This window comes from Myripristis murdjan, chromosome 17 (genome assembly GCF_902150065.1).
Source record: "Myripristis murdjan chromosome 17, fMyrMur1.1, whole genome shotgun sequence".
Taxonomy (NCBI): Eukaryota; Metazoa; Chordata; class Actinopteri; order Holocentriformes; family Holocentridae; genus Myripristis; species Myripristis murdjan.
The window spans coordinates 26,058,862-26,066,834 of NC_043996.1; positions in this window are offsets into that span (position 1 = coordinate 26,058,862).

Below are 7,973 nucleotides of genomic sequence, written 5' to 3' on the forward strand. Positions count from 1 at the left end.
AGAAAATGCAAAGATTCACTGAGAACAGCATGAGGAAAAATACCAAGTGTAAGGTGTAGAAATTAAGTCATATATTTGAGTTAGTTTACTAAAAATATGAATATTTACAATGTTTACACACTTACCTGCTTCGACAGAGTCCTCATTCTCAATAAACGATGTATTCCTTCTATTGTCTCTGACTGAATTGCAGTAGTGTCCTTTTTTTGAGTGCTGGTTTATGGTACAACACATAAAAACACATAGTGAGTTGCAGTGTCTGTCATAAACTACAAGCTGTAGCTTCAACTAAAGCTAATATCTTCAAGGACGTCACACTGTTGCATGTTAATTGATTGTGATGAGTGTTAGGTTTTCCAAGCTTTCTGAAATAACACGCCCACATATTGTATGAATGAAATGTGTGTGTGTGTGTGTGTGTGTGTGTGTGTGTGTGTGTGTGTGTGTTGGATCTTCACCAATGAAGTGAGCAGAGATGAAAGCAGCAGAGGAGTGGACTGAGTGTGCTCTCCTCTCCTGCATGCTGTGGGTGGGCTGGATAATTAGCAGGATAATGCGATCTAATTACTGATCTGATTGAGTTGCGGCTCTGCAAAGAGAAACTTCTCCACAGCCCACCAGGTTATAAACTGTAGGTGGGCTGGATAATTACCAGCGGCGTGCTATGAGAGTGCAGATCTTTTCCCTCCAGCAGAGTCATGACAAAGTGTCCAGGGCCTCCAGCTGAAGCAGAGAAAAGGCCCCGCCGCTCCGCTGACGGCTGTATAATGAGACGAGCCCCGAATTCACCCCAACATGAGTCTCCGTCTCTCCGCACAGCCAATAGGAATCAGCTAAGAACGAGAAATCACAGAAACTAGAACCCCATTCATTTGTATGACAGTACAATGAAGTCAATTTTTGTCCAAATCCAATATGGCGACAGTCAGTCATGCCATGGAAACATCAGTAGGGTAATTTAATCAGTGAGGCACCGCTGCCTCCCCGATCGGGTAAGTTTAGAAAGTGCTGCCAATTTTCAGGGCCAAGAAATAAAATGGGTTTGGATCACGAGTGAAAAGCTGCAACGGTGACAACAGAGCTGCATTCTGGCTGCCAAAATAAAAGCACCTTAACAGGCAGTTCCTCATGGTTTTGTTTTGTTAATACACCTTTTCAGAGGCTCGCTTCATCTTGCAGATTATGTTCCATTCAGCTCATCTAAGCAGCAGATGAAGCTCGATGCTAATGTTGGTGATTTGTTCACTTTTACGTGCTAACAGTAATGCTTTTTTTTATTATTCTTTTCAACAGACACAAAGGGAATAAATTACACTGTGCACACATAAGCAATACAATACAATATGCCATGCCGTAATGATTACGCCCACATACATTCAAGTCACACGAGCCACGTCAGGCAGTTTACAAGACGCTGATCAAAGCTGTCAAGAAATCTATAGTGTTGGAGTTTTTCCTTTGCTCAAAGCAGAATGAATCCACAGGGAGATTTACAGTTGCAGATTGGGGAGACTTAAATCATGATTTTCACATTCAGTACATTTCCCTGCGATACGGTGATGTCGGCAACAACCGGGGGTTTGTTGTTCCTCTGTGTGTCCCAGCAGATACGGGAAACATTTATAGCCTCAGATTGTAACAGCAGTTTATAGAGAAATGCCTCTTTTAGCACTGTTTTCATTGCCCCATGCCAGCTGAAATGCCAGTTGTCTTCATCGTTAAGTCGTATATTATATGTTTTTTTATGAGAAAACCAAAGCCAAACAGCAAGTTACCGTGACAAGTCAGCTCTCTCAGGCGGTGCTTATTCAAATCCAAGGCCAGTCGATACCTGTGGTCCTGTGTTTAACGTTCCTTCATCATTTTGGAGGGGATAGAACAAACTTTTCGAGAATAAATTTAGAATTTAAGATGAATTTGCGCGCTTATATGGCAAACAGGTGTCAACCGTCTCTGTACAGTAGACTGTTCAGACAAGACAACATCCAATTTATCTGTCCTCAGCATTATTTTGTTTTTGGATGCATACTTTGGCCATGAGGACCCAGAGGATGCATGGCAAAGTGAGACAGACCCAGAGTTTTGTGTGAGCGCCATGTGCGTGATATCAAGATATTGACTTGTAGCAATCAGGAGCGCTTTCTGCATTAGTAAATGTCAAACTGAATCACAAATAGGAGGCTGCAAATCTTCTGAGCTTTAAGTGTCAAGGATAGTTACATCTACTGAGAAAATAGTCTTCTAGTCCAATTAATTATCATCATAAAGCAAGCGGGCTGTTGGATGCAAACTGTATGTAAGACATTATCATGATCTGTGATGTTATGGTAATGGTGCATCGTGTAACCTCGACAATTATACTGAGGTGGCAGCGGCTAATAGCTGCTGGAACAATAAGAGAGGCAGTAGAGGAGGCACTGGCAGACAGTTAATAAGCTCTGAAGGGCTTGTAAATGACAGCATCGCTTTTCAATGAAGCCACTGACTTCAGCCTTAAACTGTTCTGTGGATGTGGTAACATGGAGCATCACTGCGAACAGCCCTATCATTAAAACAGGAGGAAACAGTGAGCATTGAGTTGCACTGATTGCTTCACATGGCTAATATAAGATCCTTCAGGGTTAAATTTGTACCTGGGATGTATTAAATAACATAACCCTGGAGCATGTGTTAAAACATGATCCTCAGCAACCCTCCCTGTCGAGACTCAGAGCCATTCCAAGCTATTACCCCGAACAGATTACAGTATAAGATAGTGATGTTTGCGCTTTAATTTAAGCAGAAAATGAAAACAAGTGTGTATTATCATGCGCAGTATTATGACAGCACTATTGGCTGTCTGCCATTTTCCAAAATGATTATTTATTCTGTTGGTTCTTCAAAAACACGGAATGGGAAAACAGATCATAATCTTTAAATTACCACTTAAACGAAAATGTGTGACACTGCACATTATTATTCACAGAACGTTTCCAGCATCGGTTGGAAATGCGCCCCATTTAAAAACACTTCACCGCTGCTCACGCTGCTCAATTATTCTGCTTAATTCAAATCAGTCATTGAGTTTTCAGCTCACACACTCTGAATGGTTTAGAGGGAAAAAAAATCAGATCTTAATCTTTAAATTGTCATAATTTCTATGAATTTACTACTCAGAAAGCCTCAGATGAAACCTGTAAATGCAGCAGCTAGTAGCGCATGTGTCGGTCTGCAGGCGTCCTCTGGGTCCCTCCTGTTTTCTTAATTGCACCCACACACAAACACACACACACACGCACACTGAAAAACACACCAACCACTGCCATCAGACCCTTACTACCATCCCCACATGCTGTTCAGTTTTACATGTTACATACATACACATCACGACACAAACATCACAGTCAAGCCCCCCCTCCCCACACAGCCCTCCTTAAACACCAGACATGTTCAAAGCCCGCGACATTATTTATTCACGCAGCTATAAACCTCATGTTCTGCTCTCAGGTGTGCACTGCCACTGACAGGCACCCTGAACAGAGCCACTGGATCCACACACCCACCACCTCTCACCCTGCTGCTGTGTGAGTATCTCAGCCCCACTGTAAAGCCCGCCTCCAGCTCTGCATAGACCATCAACAACAGGTCAAACAGTGGTGTCACAAGCTTACATTCAGTAAAAAAAGCATGAACAGTTTCAGGTGTTTCAGAGAAAGCGCAACCCTAACCCTACATTAGGATCCACCCTGTGAAGAAAAGAATTAGAGACCAAAGCCCCTTGAAGCACCAAACTGAATCCCCCAAACCTGCTTCTGACGTGCGACTATCCTGCCTATCGCTGAAAAATGCTGTCAAACATCTACATGCACTGCAAAAACTCAAAATTTCAAGTCAGAATGTCTTATTTCAAGTCAAAATGTCTTATTTCTAGTCCAAATATCTCATTACACTTAAAATAAGACATGATCACCTCAGACGTAACTTGTTTTCAGACAATTTTCATTTGTTTCAAGTGAAAATTCACTTGAAATTTGCTTGTTTCATTGGCAAAATTTGCCAGTGGAACAAGTGAAAATTCAGTTGAAACAAGTGAAAATAAGCTTGAAACAAGTGAAAATTGTCTAAAAACAAGTTACCTCTGAGGTCATCATGTCTTATTTTAAGTGTAATGAGATATTTTGACTAGAAATAAGGCATTTTGACTTGAAATAACACAAATATTCTTGGTAAGATTTTGAGTTTTTGCAGTGTAGGCAGAGAAAAAAAAGTTGCCCTCAGTCCACACCATGGAGCGCACACACCCTGCAGCTCTGTTGCTCAGGTGGAGCTGCCCAGGATCCGTCTACCAACCAGCACAGGCCTGCTGAGACAGCCCACCAACCTTTTAAAAGACATGTTGCTTCATTGTAAAGCATCTTAACCATTGAAATAAAGCTCTGCTCAAGCCCCAAACCTGACAGTATCTTGAACAAGTAGCTATGGTCCACCATGTCAAAGGCCTTTTCTTGGTCTACTGACACAGCCCCAAAAGTCATGTCATTAAGCCTGGACCCGTCCAACAGATCTCCTGTTAAAAACTGTTCATAATAGATTTGCCTGGTATGATGTGCTGGTCCCTGAACCACAGTCCCAATGTGGCAACCATGTCCTGGATAATGGTTTCCTAAAAGGCCTTGTAAAAGTCACCAACCAACAAGCCGTCAACCCCCAGAACATGACCAGAGCTTGTTTTTGGAGACGGCTTCGGAAAGTTCCTCATAAGATAGCAGAGACTCCAGTCCAGTCTTCTGCAGATCAGAAAACTGTATCTCTGTACATACAGGGTCACATCCTCAGAGCCATACAGATCAGAATAAAACATCCTCACATCCCTCTCCTTCATTTCCCCAACCACATGTTACGTTGCCATTTGATAGACATAAACAGTGTGTCTGCCTCTCTTTGGACACTTCCCGTTCCAGGCCAAAGAAAAAGGCACTTGGTGCAACCATTTCTCTTAACATGGAAAAACGTTCTCTTACAAGTGCGCCTTTTGCCCGGTCCCATAGGACGCCCTCCCCCTCCCCCTCCCCCAAGCTGTGCCCTGTTGTCTCAGCCCAACTCTGCCTCCACCTCTCTTATACTTTGCTCCAGCCACACCACAAAGAGAGAGAGGAGAGAGAGCTGTGGCGAAGATCAAACCTGCGGGATCTCAGCAGGGTCCAGGCTTCATTCACATTCACTCAGACGGCGCAGCCTTCCACTGCACTGCATTTCAGACAGATTGGAGTTTTAGCTCTGCACAAGGAATCTATAAAAAAAAAAAAAAAAAAAAAAAAGGAGAAGTCAGATACCAGAGCCATGAGCGTTAAGTGTGGAGACAAACTCTTAACACCTATAGCACAACTTGTATTTTAGCAAACAGGAGGCCTATACCCTACCGTTTCTTTCCTACATTGGCAAATAAACCAACAGTAATTTTTTGCTGTTGGAGTTAATAGTAGATGTTTTGTGTATTTCCAGTGCAAAATTCTATTAATTTCTTGTGTTAGCTCAACTAATTACCTTTGCCAGCTGTTGGCCCGGGGTTCAGCTTTCACTCCATCCTGCTGGTCTGTCTGTTTTCTTTGCGGCTCTGTCCCAATTCAAAGGTTGTATGCCTCCTAGGTCGTATTTGTAGGCTGCTTACGTCACGGCGGCGCGACAAGTGCTGTCCCAATTCAATTTTACCGCACAGGGTCCTGCAAATGCAGCCGACAGATCCAGCCCATTTTTGACTAATTTGCAGGATCCACCTCCACGATGCTTTGTGGCCGACATTACAGCCTACTTCCCTGGGTACCTTTCGGTCCAGCTGAATTTCTGGATCAGCCACCATTGCTGGAATTATGAAGCATGTTTTAGACCGTCTTAATGTTTATATCATGACATTTTGATAAGTTTTCGTGCTTATAGTTACCTCCATAGATTCGGTTTAGCTGTTAACTGTATCCGAACACCTGTAAATGCAAGTTTAGTTTGATGAGTTAGATAGGCATTTTACATTATGTTTCCATAGCAACCATCAGCACATCAGGAACGCTACAATGTAGCCATGTGTACAATTACTTTAACTGGGATAGTCTGTTGCAATTGAGGTGAGGTGTAACAATTATCTTAATTTTCTGCATCTTCACGAAGACAAAATAAAATAAAATACATAAAACTATAGAATTGGTGTTGTCCATCTTGAGAGCGTTGAAGCTGCTTATTGTTTTGTTTCATGCACAGGTGTTCACTGACACACCTCTGAAACCTACTTCGGCATTTTACGCTGCATCACTCGAATGCGCTTCGGGAAGCCTCGATAATAATGACGTAGGAATCCTCCGCAGGCTACACCGTCCCAATTCACTAAACTTTTAGTTCCGGTAAACTTGATATCGGCACCTACGTCGGACGCCTCCTAGGTGGGCACTGCGGGCTGCGACCTAGTAGTCATCTAGCCCTTCTATTGAGACAGACCCTGTGTGTTTGGTCTTTGGTGAAGGACGGAGTGTGGCAGAGGGCGTGGCTTCACATAAATATGCACTAACTCTCAGATACATGCAGCATCATTAACATTTGCAGAAAGGTTGATCACTGGGAAAGGAAGAGCTGATTGACTTTTCACACTGATTGGCCAAAAGTGGCATGTGTGTGATCAACAGGTGGAATGAGCTCACTGCTGAGTTCTTTCTTTGTTTTCTGTTTTGGTGAGAAATTTTGATTGGACCTCATTAGTCTTTAATCTCTTTAATCTCTTTAATCTCAGCGCCGATGTTGAAGCTGTCAGTCATCATCCTCAGACCTCGTCTCTGATCACAACCAATCAGAGCTAATCAGAGTTAATTGAATAAAGTCGGATCGGTGCTCTCAGGCTGTTGGATCGGCTCATAACCTCAGGCGTTAGCTGTTTAAACCGAGAGAGGCGCTGCACAGAGTTTCTACTGTCTGACTTCAAAGCACTGAAGTAAAACCCTCTGTGTTTACATTTAGACAGGGTTTAATCTGCATCTGGGATATAATAAATAATACAACCCTGGAGAGCGTACTGTACCAGCGTGACGCCTAAAATCCAACCTCCTCAAGTTTATTTTGTCACTCAGCCACCAGAACAGCTGCCCTGGAGAGATCACGATATAAAATAGTGATATCATCTCTCTAATTTAAGATCCTGGAGATGTCAGAGTTGACTTTGTCATCAGTCTTTGATCTCAGCGCCGATGCCGAAGTTGCCAGTCATCATCCTCAGACCTCGTCTCTGATCGCAGCCAATCAGAGCAGAGTTAATTGAGTGAAGTAGGGCCGCCGCTCTCAGGCTGTTGAATCAGCCTGTAACCTCGGGCGCTGGCTGTTTAAACTGAGAGACGCAAAGTGGCTCTTCAAAGTGAATCAGCCTGACATCTGCGGCTCCTGGATGATCCACAGCTTTACAGATTTCCTTCATCTCTGGACTGCAGGCACACGCGTATTAATATCCATCAGAAATGTCAGGAGGTGCATGAAGAAACCCGCCCACACAAAGTTGTGAAGGAGCCACAATAGTAGATGTAAATTTATGTTAATTGTAGCTGCTGTGGAGGGCAACATCCCTGGTGTGTATCAGCTCCTTTTATCTGGAAATGAAAGAGCTTGGCGGATTCAAAACGCCAAGACTTGGATGTGCCGACATACCTGTCACTACTTATGTCAATTAACTAACTGAGGAGCAAACTGTTTTAAAATCATGTTATGCAAACCATCCAATTTAGGTCATTTTCATGTTTTAATTTTAGTTAGATTCCTTATAAGAAACACTTTCAGATCCCATTGGTTCAGCTCTAAAATGCACAGCGGTGGAGACATTTTTTTTTTTTTTTTTAACATGAAAGCAATAAGCCTTAACTGTGGAATGATAGTGATTCATTATTTCATTCATTTTGAGTACAGTATGGTGGAAAATCCCCCAAATAAAAAGGAAATCATACGCAGTCTCTGAAAAAGCACATTTTTAT